A 14,085-nucleotide genomic window follows, 5' to 3' on the forward strand; every position below is an offset into this window, starting at 1 on the left:
CAGGAAGAAGATGCGTTATGTCTCCTAGAGATTAACGTAGATTGGTGTGAAAAGTGCAAATCAATCCCACAACAACAGCAAAGGACCCTGTGAAGATGCTGGAGGAAACAGGTACAAAAGTATCTATATCCACAGTAAAACGAGTCCTATATCCACATAACCTGAAAGGCCGCTCAGCAAGGAAGAAGCCACTGCTCCAAAACCGCCATTGCTTGGTCGCAAATGGGTCTTCCAAATGGACAATGACCCCAAGCATACTTCCAAAGTTGTGGCAAAATGTCTTAAGGACAACAAAGTCAAGGTATTGGAGTGGCCATCACAAAGCCCTGACCTCAATCCTATAGAAAATGTGTGGGCAGAACGGAAAAAGCATGTGCGAGCAAAGAGGCCTACAAACCTGACTCGGTTACATCAGCTCTGTCAGGAGGAATGGGCCAAAATTCACCCAACTTATTGTGGGAAGCTTGTGGAAGGCTACCTGAAGCGTTTGACCCAAGTTAAACAATTTAAAGGCAATGCTACCAAATACTAATTGAGTGTATGTAAACTTCTGACCCACTGGGAATGTGATGAAAGAATTAAATGCTGAAATAAATCATTCTCTCTGCTTTTATTCTGACATTTCACATTCTTAAAATAAAGTGGTGATCCTAACTGACCTAAGACAGGGAATTTTAACTAGGATTAAATATCAGGAATTGTGACAAACTGAGTTTAAATGTATTTGGCTAAGGTGTATGTAAACTTCCGACTTCATCTGTAGGAGTGCACAGAATTATGTTGCAGATATGTTTATGTAATGGGTCAGATCATACGGGATAAATTCACCCCTCAGCTTGAAATGCTGCCAGTGCAGTGACGATTTTAGCATGTCAATCTTGGTGGGGCAAACTGAACAACAAAACAATTAGATACATGCCAGCAAAGCCACTAAATAATACATTAATTGGACTATAACGTGACAAACGGTACCCACAAAATGTTAGGGCCTAGGGAGTTCCAACAGCAGTCCCAACACCTTACCATCGCTACAGGAGCCTTCTGGCAGTGAAACAGTTCATTCAGCCTCATTTACAGACTTTTAAAAAACATAGCTGATATGGATGACTTACTTAAACAAATCTGGTTTCTTCTGACAATTGAGATGTACAAACTATGCGGGGACGAGCGGATAAGAGGCCATCCGTAATTTTGATTAAAACATTAATGAGCGAGCTAGGACGGACATAGTCAATACAATTATTTGTTCAGCACTTTTGAAATGTACAGAGACAGAATTCAGAACATAGGCCGTTCTTACAGTATTCTCCCTGTACACCAAGTCAGAACCGTAGGATAAATAAAGGGGGCATATAAGCGGACAATGAAAGCTCTTACAATATTCGATGATGACATTTGTCTAAAACAGGCTATAGGCTACATGTGCACCACCAAGTCAGAACAGTAGGCTAAATTATGAAGGGAAAAGGGACCAAATTATTAGGGTGAGGCACATGGGCTAGCTTACTACACAACATACACTTAGTATTACTGTCTTAGCTACAGTATACATATCTCCCTGGCATATTACATAATTTATGCAACAGCACACAAGACAGTTTTGGACACCTTGTCGTGCTCACTTGAACAGGAAGGTAGCGTGGCGGTCCTTCGTGGGAAAATTTTGTCAACAACCTTTGTCATCAAAGTCTGGCATTCTCGGGATTTATGGTGCTTTCAAGACAACTGGGAACTCTGAAAAAAGCAAGGCTGAATCATGACGTTAGTGATCTTTAGGTCGGAGCTCTAGAAAGAGGCCCAAGTTCCCGACTTGGAATTCCGAGTTGGATGACCATTCAAAACGTATTTTCCCAGTCGGAGCTCGTTTTTTTCAGAGTTCCCAGTTGTCTTGAACTTACTGAAGTCTGAAATTTCCCAGTTCCGAGTTTCTAGTTATTTTGAACGCTGCAGAAGTCATGCTGGATAGACAATGGTCAATGTTGAGTGTTTATCCTTTTATGCTTGGAAAAGAGACCCTTAAACCCAGACTTGGACCACACATCCACTGCACTGAATAGCAGACTAGTGATTGCGTCGCAATGCTTGCAGTTAGCCACTGATTCCTTCCAAACCACTCAATTTGCAATTTCCAACTTGTTGTGTAATGTTTATGTCCAATTGCCGATGAGCACCGATATGTTTTATCTATAATTTCTATTCATAATTTCTCTTACTCTTGGGCTCCCGAGTGGCACAGCGGTCTAAGGCACTGCATCTCAGTGCAAGAGGTTTGATGGCCATCAACTAGAGGTCGACCTATTAATCGGAATGGCCGATTAATTACGGAAGATTTAAAGTTTTCATAACAATCGGTAATCAGCATTTTTGGACACCGATTATGGCCGATTACATTGCACTCCACGAGGATACTGCGTGGCAGGCTGACCAGCTGTTATGCGAGTGCAGCTAGGTGCTAAGGTGCTAGTTAGCATTTAACTTATCTTATAAAAAACAATCAATCTTAACATAATCACTAGTTAACTATACATGGTTGATGATATTACTAGTTTTTCTAGCTTGTCCTGCATTGCATGTGATCGATGTGGTGCTTGTTAATGTCACGCCCTGGCCATAGAGAGGCTTTTATTCTCTATTTTGGTTAGGCCAGGGTGGGACTAGGGTGGGCATTCTAGTTTCTTTATTTCTATGTTTTCTATTTCTTTGTTTTTGGCCGAGTGTTGTTCCTAATCAAAGGCAGATGTCTATCGTTGTCTGATTGGGAATCATACTTAGGCAGCCTTTTTCCCACCTGTGTTTTGTGGGTAGTTGTTTTCTGTATAGTTTATTTGCCTTACAGAACTGTTCGTTTTTCTCTTTGTTATTTTGTTCGAGTGTTTTGATCAATAAAAATCATGAACACTTACCACGCTGCGCTTTGGTCCGATCCTCATTCCGACGAGAGCCATGACAGTTCATTTATCATTGACTCACAGCCTACTTTGCCAAACGGGTGATTTAACAAGCGCATTCGCGGAAAAAGCACTGTCGTTGCACCAATGTACCTAACCATAAACACCAATGCCTTTCTTAAAATCAATACACAAGTATATATTTTTAAACCTGCATATTTAATTAATATTGCCTGCTAACATGAATTTCTTTTAACTAGGTAAATTGCGTCACTTCTCTTGTGCAACAGAGTCAGGGTATATGCAGCAGTTTGGGCCGCCTGGCTTGTTGAACTGTGTGAAGACTATTTCTTCCTAACAAAGACAGCCAACTTCTCCAAACGGGGGATGATTTAACAAAAGCGCATTTGCGAAAAAAAGCATAATCGTTGCACGAATGTACCTAACCATAAACATCAATGCCTTTCTTAAAATCAATACACAGAACTATATATATTTAAACCTGCATATTTAGTGAAAAGAAATTCATGTTAGCAGGCAATATTAAACTAGGGAATATGTGTCAGTTCTCTTGCGTTCATTGCACGCAGAGTCAGGGTATATGCAACAGTTTGGGCCGCCTGGCTCGTTGCGAACTAATTTGCCAGAATTTTACATAATTATGACATAACATTGAAGGTTGTGCAATGTAACAGGAATATTTAGACTTATGGATGCCACCCGTTAGATAAAATACAGAACGGTTACGTATTTCACTGAAATAATAAACATTTTGTTTTCGAAATGATAGTTTCCGGATTTTACCATATTAATGACCTAAGGCTCGTGTCTCTGTGCGTTATGTTATAATTAAGTCTATGATTTGATAGAGCAGTCTGACTGAGTGGTGGTAAGCAGCAGCAGGGTCGTAGGCATTCATTCAAACAGCACTTTCATGCGTTTGACAGCAGCTCTTCGCTGTGCTTCAAGCATTGCGCTGTTTATGACTTCAAGCCTATCAACTCCCGAGATTAAGCTGACGATACTAAAGTACCTATTAGAACATCCAATAGTCAAAGGTATATGAAATACAAATGGTATAGAGAGAAATAGTCCTATAATAACTACAACCTAAAACTTCTTACCTGGGAATATTAAAGACTCATGTTAAAAGGAACCAATCAAATTGAACATGTTTCATTATTTATTTGAGGCTAAATTGATTTTATTGATGTATTATATTAAGTTAAAATAAAAAGTGTTCATTGTTCATTGCTATTTTTGTCACTGCCACCTTAAACTCAGGAAAAGTAAAAGCTGCTCTTGTCCTCCTGTTCACTTACAACTGAATCTACTCGTTCCTTAACATGTCTTACCCTCTCAAGCAAGCCTAGATATATCACTGGTTGAGGGAGAAACCAAGGTGGGATGGCAGGAAGAACCAGAGAGGGGCTAAACTCCCTCCCAAACAACCCCATCTCTCTCGCCATGCAATTGCCTATCCACCCAAAACTTTATTCAGATTTCATTCATGTTCCCAGCACTTTCTTGTAAGACGTGTAACCTTGTGTCCTTGTAGATTTACCCAATATGTCATGGCTGTTGTCTTCTTAACTTGAACGGTATCTCTCCCAACTCTACCTATCAAGTATAAAGGTAAGACCCAGATGCAGACAAATGAACAATGGTTTAATAATCCAACAGGGGCAGGCAATAGACAGGTCAAGGCAGGCAGGGGTCAGTAACCCAGAGGTGGGGCAACGGTACCAGACGGCAGGCAGGCTCAGGGTAGGCAGAGGTCAATAATCCAGAGGTGGGGCAAAGGTACAGGTCGGCAGGCAGGCGCGCTCAGAGTCAGGATAGGCAAGGGTCAGAACCAGGAGGGCGAGAAAAAAGAGAGACCGGGAAAAGCAGGAGCTGAGAACAAAAACCACCTGTTGACTTGACAAACAAAACAAACAGGCAACATACCAACAAAGAGCACAGATATAAATACACAGGGGATAATGGGGAAGATGGGCAACACCTGGAGGGGGGTGGAGACTATCACAGAGACAAGTGAAACAGATGGGTTTGTGTGTGACACTACAGTGCCTTGCGAAAGTATTCGGCCCCCTTGAACTTTGCGACCTTTTGCCACATTTCAGGCTTCAAACATAAAGATATAAAACTGTATTTTTTTGTGAAGAATCAACAACAAGTGGGACACAATCATGAAGTGGAACGACATTTATTGGATATTTCAAACTTCTTTAACAAATCAAAAACTGAAAAATTGGGCGTGCAAAATTATTCAGCCCCCTTAAGTTAATACTTTGTAGCGCCACCTTTTGCTGTGATTACAGCTGTAAGTCGCTTGGGGTATGTCTCTATCAGTTTTGCACATCGAGAGACTGAAATTTTTTCCCATTCCTACTTGCAAAACAGCTCGAGCTCAGTGAGGTTGGATGGAGAGCATTTGTGAACAGCAGTTTTCAGTTCTTTCCACAGATTCTAAATTGGATTCAGGTCTGGACTTTGACTTGGCCATTCTAACACCTGGATATGTTTATTTTTGAACCATTCCATTGTAGATTTTGCTTTATGTTTTGGATCATTGTCTTGTTGGAAGACAAATCTCTGTCCCAGTCTCAGGTCTTTTGCAGACTCCATCAGGTTTTCTTCCAGAATGGTCCTGTATTTGGCTCCATCCATCTTCCCATCAATTTTAACCATCTTCCCTGTCCCTGCTGAAGAAAAGCAGGCCCAAACCATGATGCCGCCACCACCATGTTTGACAGTGGGGATGGTGTGTTCAGCTGTGTTGCTTTTACGCCAAACATAACGTTTTGCATTGTTGCCAAAAAGTTCAATTTTGGTTTCATCTGACCAGAGCACCTTCTTCCACATGTTTGGTGTGTCTCCCAGGTGGCTTGTGGCAAACTTTAAACAACACTTTTTATGGATATCTTTAAGAAATGGCTTTCTTCTTGCCACTCTTCCATAAAGGCCAGATTTGTGAAATATACGACTGATTGTTGTCCTATGGACAGAGTCTCCCACCTCAGCTGTAGATCTCTGCAGTTCATCCAGAGTGATCATGGGCCTCTTGGCTGCATCTCTGATCAGTCTTCTCCTTGTATGAGCTGAAAGTTTAGAGGGACGGCCAGGTCTTGGTAGATTTGCAGTGGTCTGATACTCCTTCCATTTCAATATTATCGCTTGCACAGTGCTCCTTGGGATGTTTAAAGCTTGGGAAATATTTTTGTATCCAAATCCGGCTTTAAACTTCTTCACAACAGTATCTCGGACCTGCCTGGTGTGTTCCTTGTTCTTCATGATGCTCTCTGCGCTTTTAACGGACCTCTGAGACTATCACAGTGCAGGTGCATTTATACGGAGACTTGATTACAAACAGGTGGATTGTATTTATCATCATTAGTCATTTAGGTCAACATTGGATCATTCAGAGATCCTCACTGAACTTCTGGAGAGAGTTTGCTGCACTGAAAGTAAAGGGGCTGAATAATTTTGCACGCCCAATTTTTCAGTTTTTGATTTGTTAAAAAAGTTTTAAATATCCAATAAATGTCGTTCCACTTCATGATTGTGTCCCACTTGTTGTTGATTCTTCACAAAAAAATACAGTTTTATATCTTTATGTTTGAAGCCTGAAATGTGGCAAAAGGCCGCAAAGTTCAAGGGGGCCGAATACTTTCGCAAGGCACTGTACCTGCATCACTGCCACCGGGGAGGTCCTGAGGGCTCCACAACATGTTCTTAGGGCTTAAGCCTGGATAACATCTAGCTTTTTAAAGATGTCTGAGCTGCTGATCCATATGCTATACTTCCATAATCCATTGAAGACATTAACGGCGCTGTATATATCATTTTCAACGGCATTCTATCTGCCCCCCACTCCCTTCCTGACAAGCAACATTCAATATTTTCTTTCCTTTGACAGCTACTCTTCTAATATACTCTGCCCATGTCATTCGAGTGTCAATCCAGACCCCCAGGAACCTAAACACTCCCACTCCCACCCTCTCCAGATTCCTTCCATACAACTTCAAGTATATTTCATCCCCATCTTCCTTCTCGAAAAAAACTGTCTTTGTTTTCTCAACTGAAAACTTAAAGCCCCACCCGAGGGACCATTGCTTTTTGAAATCTCCTGGCTGTATGGATAATATTTATCCTCCTCTTCCCCAGTGCCTCGTCATCTGCAAACAATGACCTCCCAATATCAGGTCTCACCTGGAAGAATACATCATCAATCATAATGGCGAACAACAAAGGACTAATGACACCTCCCTGGGGGGTAGCTTTCTGACATACAGCTCCCCATCCTGACTTGTATTGATTGCCCAAAAAGAAAATCCTTTATCCAGTTAAAAACCCTTCCTCTAACCCCCATGTTATCCAGCTTGATAAGTAGGCTTTCGTTCCACATCATATCATAGGCCTTCGGTACATTGAATCAAATGGCTACCACCACCTCCTTATTTGCCAGTGCCTCCCGAATGACTGACTCGAGGCAGTACAGGATCCATCGTTCCCCTGCCTTTCCTGAACCCACTTTGATCTGGTGACATTAGTCCTCTACTCTCCAGAAAGTACAGAATGTCAGTCTTTATGTTATCATCCTTTCCATACGTTTACATACGTGAGACGTCAACGCTATCGGCCTGTAGCTTGAAGGACTAGTAGAGTCTTTCCCAGGTTTACCTATTGCCATCACTACCGCCTGCTTCCAACTTCCAGGCAGTTTCCCCTCCTGCCTCACCTTAATGTAAAGGCCCAATACTTTCCCCATTGCAGTGTAACTGAGACGAGCCATCATGATATAACCCATCTCATCCTTCCCAGGAGATGTTACCCCAGCTTTAGCTAATTGCTCTCTTCAAAATCGCTGCTTTACTCGCAGGAATGTCTTTTATGTCCAGTCCTCCATCAATCACGATGTAGACTTGAGCGCCGTACATCTCCATTTGACAATGATTCCTTCAAAAGATATTGAAATTCTTGTTGAATTCATCATAAACACACACAGATGAAAACCCTACCTGGAGAGTAGAATCATTTCACGATGCCACTTGCTCTCCAGGGGGGTTAATCCATATACAGATCTGTACACTGCAGTATTGTATTTTTAAAAACCATGTTGTTTATTGTCAACAAATATTTGAGCAGGGGTTTAAGGATTAAAATGACAAATACACAAGTTACATTGTGGTTTTACAGCAGAAGACCATTACTGATAAACAGGAATATGAGTAAATGATCATAGTCGACAAGATAACACAAAAGACATAGGACACATTAAAATAAAGCGGAGACTATATTCTCTATTTGGTGGACTGTATATTCTGCAACGGCGCTTCAGTTGAGGCCTTATGTTTGTGCTGTACAAAGTGCCGCAGAACTGGACCTTCCAATGACAATGTGACAGGAGTGGAGCAGAATGCAGGTCTTCAGGGCCTGTATTTACCAAGCGTTTCAGAGTAGGAGTGCTGTTCTAGAATCTGTTTTGCTTTTGAGATCATAATGAATCAGATTACATGGACCTGATCCTAGATCAGCACTCCTACTCTAAGACGCTTAATTAATACAGGCCCAAGGCTTCAGACTTGGATCTTCTCCTCGATTCTACTGACAGATACTGTAGGTTAAACAGGATTGGAAAGGAGAGGTAAGGGGAGGAGTGGAGAGAGAGAGATAATTTATGAATGACTGTCTTGTTTAATTCAACAGGACCTCTAACCAATGTCTTGTGGGCTTTAGTTCTGTTGCAGACGAGTCGTTCTGAATCATTGGAGGCCTTCCTCATTATTCCCATTACTGTCACCGGGAGTGTCTGGGGGATGGATACGTGTGTTAGGGAGAAGCCATTACAACACCTCTCACCTTCTCCCCTAGCTGTCACTACGCCTCAGCTAGACTGAATAATTGGAGGTTAAGGGTCGGGTGGGATTGATAGCTGACAGGGTGACCATTTGGGCTCCAAACAGCCATCCCTGGTGAGCTAGTACAACCTTGAGGAGGTAAAAGACCCTCTTTCTCTCCTCTGTCTCATTCTCCCGCTCTCTCACCCTCTCGTACATGGAATGGAGATGAGGAGAGAGAGGGAGAGAGAAACCAAAACACAGAGACCCATCTGGAGCTGGTATGGAGAAGGTCTGGGCCAGTGGAGGATCCTGAGGGGAGGACAGCACACAATAATGTCTGGAATGGAGCAAATTAAATGGCATTAAACACATGGAAACCACGTGTTTGTTGTATTTGATACCTTTTCCACTCCAGTCATTACCACGAGCACATTGTCCAACCTCCTGTGGTCTGGGCCCCTGAGGGACATTGCTGACAGGTCTATACACTGGGGTGAGAACACACAGCTTCTGTTACTGCTCAAACCACATATTGTCATGGTCTTCATATGGTTGAATGGCATGGCACTGTGTATGTGTGGAGCTCCTTCTTAAGAGAGATCATGTATTTCCTCACCCTCCATGCAATTTAACGGGGCTAATCTCAACACATCTTTATGCTAAGATACAGTAGAGCACATATACAATGTGGACAGGCCAAGGGAGAGAGAAGCAGTGGGTTGGAAGAGCTTAGAAATGCCTCAATCCACTCCATCGGTTCCTGTTCTCTCCGATGCTCTGTACCCATCTCTGTACCCATCTCTCGCTCTGTGGATTCACTGATAGTCATTTACTTAACCTCCGCCTCACTCATCTCTACAACACACACTCCCCCCACCTCTCCTCCTCCTGGCACTACTTCAAATGTGACTCATGAAGAAGAGAGCAGAGAGATCCAATTTCCCAGCTAGAAATGACTCTTTTTCTCTGACAAAGCATGTACCTGGCACCGACACCGACAAATAAAGTGTTCCACTTAAACGACCCCTGAGTGGTTTTCTAAACCGATCTTGGACTTTCATCAAATACAGTTGGTCTTACATAGCATATACAGAAGGGCTGATCTCACAACTCAAAGCCTCTCAGCTCAAAGTGGTAACAAACTAAACGTATCAAAAGGCCAAATCTTAACCCATATTCACCTCTTCAGATGTTTTTTCTCAAAACTCAAACCCAACTCTCTCCTAGAACCAAACCCACCTCCCAGCCCCAGACAGGGTGAGGCCGCGCTCCCTGTGGCGGTCACAGTACTGGGCAAACTTCTCAGCACAGCAACGTGGCTTTAACCTCCTGATCAGGTAGAGGCGGAGCGGCTGGGCCTCACGTTCGCTCAGCTCTCCACTGTCATCCGTATCTGAAGTGCCAGCGCAGCCCCTCATCCTCCCCGCCTGGGTCTGACATGTCCCCACTCCTCAACCCCCAGGGAGGGGACCGAGCTGGATGGGGGAGGGGACATGGTGCCTGACAGGAGGGCATCTGATACCCTGGTAAAGAAATGACACATTTTAAACCAGTAGCATCTCTCTTCTGCGCACTATAGTCATGTATTGGCTTGAATTGAAATACAATGTTGATTTTAAGTGATGAGCCACGCACAGAGAGCATCTAGCAGACACAAATCTGAGAGTAACTTCTTAAAGGGCCTCCCACTGACATACTGAATATGACGCTCCACTGTGTTTCTTACAGAACCACAGAGTCTGACTAGTCAGTGAGTCTATACTGATGAGATACCTGCAGTCAGGATAAAATAATGAATTTCACACAAGCACTCCATTTCCGAACCTTAGCTGAAGCAATGCTGCTTGTCAGTCATATAACCATGTTCCAATTTCTGTGCCGAGACGAAAAGAGCAAACCAGTTATTTATAAACAGGGGTGAGAGAAACAGGGAATAGAGGAGGGATTTGGAGAGAGAGGGGTGAGAGAAACAGGGAATAGAGGAGGGATTTGGAGAGAGAGGGGTGAGAGATACAGGGAATAGAGGAGGGTTTTGGAGAGAGAGGGGTGAGAGAAACAGGGAATAGAGGAGGGTTTTGGAGAGAGAGGGGTGAGAGAAACAGGGAATAGAGGAGGGATTTGGAGAGAGAGGGGTGAGAGAAACAGGGAATAGAGGAGGGTTTTGGAGAGAGAGGGGTGAGAGAAACAGGGAATAGAGGAGGGATTTGGAGAGAGTGGGGTGAGAGAAACAGGGAATAGAGGAGGGGTTTGGAGAGAGAGGGGTGAGAGAAACAGGGAATAGAGGAGGGTTTTGGAGAGAGAGGGGTGAGAGAAACAGGAAATAGAGGAGGGATTTGGAGAGAGAGGGGTGAGAGAAACAGGGAATTACAGATGGACGGATATGTAAAACAGAAGAGGTTGAGTGAAGGAGAGAGTTGTGTGTATAAATGAACTGAGTGAAAAACTGACAGATGTAGCGATAGATTGGAAAAGAGGTATATAGCATTTAAGTGGCCACGAGAGGGAGGAGAGATGTAAGGGTGAGAAAGAGAGGGATGAACTGGAAAGATAGAGTATAGAGGGGTATGCAGTCTGACCTGTAGTAAGAAAGAGAGGGATGCAGTCAAGACATAAACAGATGGTAGAAGGAATAAGTCCAGTGGGTTTAATTACACTGAACAAAAATGTAAACGCAACATGCACCAATTTCAACGATTTTACTGAGTTACAGTTCATATAAGGAAATCAGTCAATTTAAATAAATTCATTAGGCCGTAATCTATGGATTTACACATAGTCTGCGGTTGGGAGGCCGGTTGGACGTACTGCCAAAATTCTCTAAAATGAAGTTGGAGGAGGCTTATGGTAGAGAAATTAACATTCAATTATCTGGCAACAGCTCTGGTGGACATTCTTACCATCAGCATGTCAATTGCACACTCCCTCAAAACTTGAAACATCTGTGGCATTGTGTTGTGTGACAAAACTGCACATTTTAGAGGAACCTTTTATTGTCACCAGCACAAGGTGCACCTGTGTAATGATCATGCTATTTAATCCGCTTCTTGATATGCCACACTTGTCAGGTGGATGGATTATCTTGGCAAAGGAGAAATACTCACTAAACAAATTGTTGCACATGTAAACAAATTGTTGCACAAAATTTGGGGGAAATGGGCTTTTTGTGTATATGGAACATTTCTGTGATCTTTAATTTCAGCTCATGAAACATGGGACCAACACTTCACATGTTGCATTTATATTTTTGTTCCGTGTGGTATGCAGACTGACCTGTGAGGGCTGAGTATTCCAGACTGTCTGGCTCTCACCAGACTCTGCAGGAACTCTTTCTTCGGGCCCCAGGGCACCCTGGGAGCAGACAGAGGGTGTTGAGGCAAGGCAAGGGGGTCAGTTTAAGTTGTGACTCTTGGCAGAATGAGGAAAGCCCACCCGCTATGATGTAAACTAGACAGGACTCCACATGCTGTTCACCACAGCTCATTGACACAGTGTCCACAGTACTCAGTATAGAAAGTATCAATCAAATGTACAGTCTTAGTGTTAGCCTGGTCCTTGTAATGTCTGCCAATGACTATAGGAGTTGGCAGAAAGAACAAACTGATCTGGGACCAGGCTAGTAAAAATGAGAAAGGTCATTGTTGATCTATCCAGGTATAGTGCAGTGCAGTTTGATGATCTGACCTGGTAGAGATCTGTCTCCGTAGCTCCTGTCAGGCTGACTGCTGTGGGGCTCCTCCAGGCTGCAGTCTGGCAGCTGGTTCCTGAAGGGGGCAACAACAACCATGGGAATGATCTACGTCTGCAGCCGTAACTCATAGACTCCTCCTCCAACCATTTAGTTGCTATGATCATACATCACAATGCATTAACCTAATGGTTTGTTCCCTTTTGTCATTTGTTATCATCTTTGTCATCATTCGCCATTGGCAGGAGGGAAAAAAAATCAGTATTTTTGGTTGAGAAGACCTTGAAAAGACGTCTTTGAACCAATTTTGCTCACTGGGGTGTCAGTGGCATTGTTAGTCAGAGACGTATAGGAAGCTAAGAGAAAATACAGGGAAAATGGATGGAAATGTCCATTAAATAATGTTATGGAACCAGGATGCTGAAGAAGGCCATCAATAAAACCATAGCATTGCACTATGAAAACTTTAGTACGGTGCAGGGGGCTGGTCTAGTTGTAGTGCTGTGGCCCCCAGACCACTTCTGCCCCTGGAGGCAGTGGTTCAATCACTGTTCCCTCTCCTCTATCTCCCTATCTACAATACATACTGTATCTATACTAAAACTTGAAAAAAATGTTAAAGTAGTAGTAGTAGAAGGTTTTATTGGTTTCTCACTGTCATAGACTGAATTGTATACCATATATAAATAATTAGAATTAGATAATAGATCATTACTAAATGGTAAAATCCTAAACACCCCTTTTCCCCTTAGAACAGCCTCAATTCATCGGGGCATGGAGAGATCCTTATTTATTCTCTATGTTTGGTTAGGTCAGGGTGTGACTGTCTCTGATTGGGGATCATATATAAGTTGTCATTTTCCGTTTGGGTTTTGTGTTTTGTGTCTGTACCTGACAGAACTGTTCGTTTTCGTGTTGTTCTTTTGTTTGAGTGTTTTTAATAATAAAAGTCATGAACACTTTCCACGCTGCGCTTTGGTCCACTCCTTCAAACGAGAGCCGTTACACATGGACTCTACAAGGTGTCGAAAGAGTACCACAGGGATGCTGGCCCATGTTGACTCCAATGCTTCCCACAGTTGTGTCAAGTTGTCTGAATGTCCTTTGGGTGGTCGACCATTCTTGATACATACGGGAAACTGTTGAGCATGAAAAACCCAGCAGCATTGCAGTTCTTGATACAACCGGTGCGCCTGGCACCTACTACCATACCCTGCTCAAAGGCACGTCAATCTTTTGTGTTGTCCATTCACCCTCTGAATGGCACACATACACAATCCATGTCTCAATTGTCTCAAGGCTTAAAAATACTTCTTTGCCTCCCGGGTGGCGCAGTAGTCTAAGGCTGTTCCACCAGAGATTCTGGGTTCGAGCCCAGGTTCTGCGGCAGCCGGCAGCGACCGGGAGGCCCATGGGGCGGCGCACAATTGGCCCAGTGCTGTCCGGGTTAGAGAGGGTTTGGCCGGCAGGGATATCCTTGTCTCATCGCGCACTAGCGACTCCTGTGGCGGGCCGGGCGCAGTGCACCCTGACCAGGTCGCTAGGTGTACGCCGTTTCCTCCGACACATTGGTGCGGCTGGCTTCCGGGTTGGATGTGCGTTGTGTCAAGAAGCAGTGCGGCTTGGTTGGGTTGTGTTTCGGAGGACGCATGGCTCTCGACCTTCG

The sequence above is a fragment of the Oncorhynchus clarkii genome, chromosome 24, assembly GCF_045791955.1.
Source record: "Oncorhynchus clarkii lewisi isolate Uvic-CL-2024 chromosome 24, UVic_Ocla_1.0, whole genome shotgun sequence".
NCBI classification, from domain to species: Eukaryota; Metazoa; Chordata; class Actinopteri; order Salmoniformes; family Salmonidae; genus Oncorhynchus; species Oncorhynchus clarkii.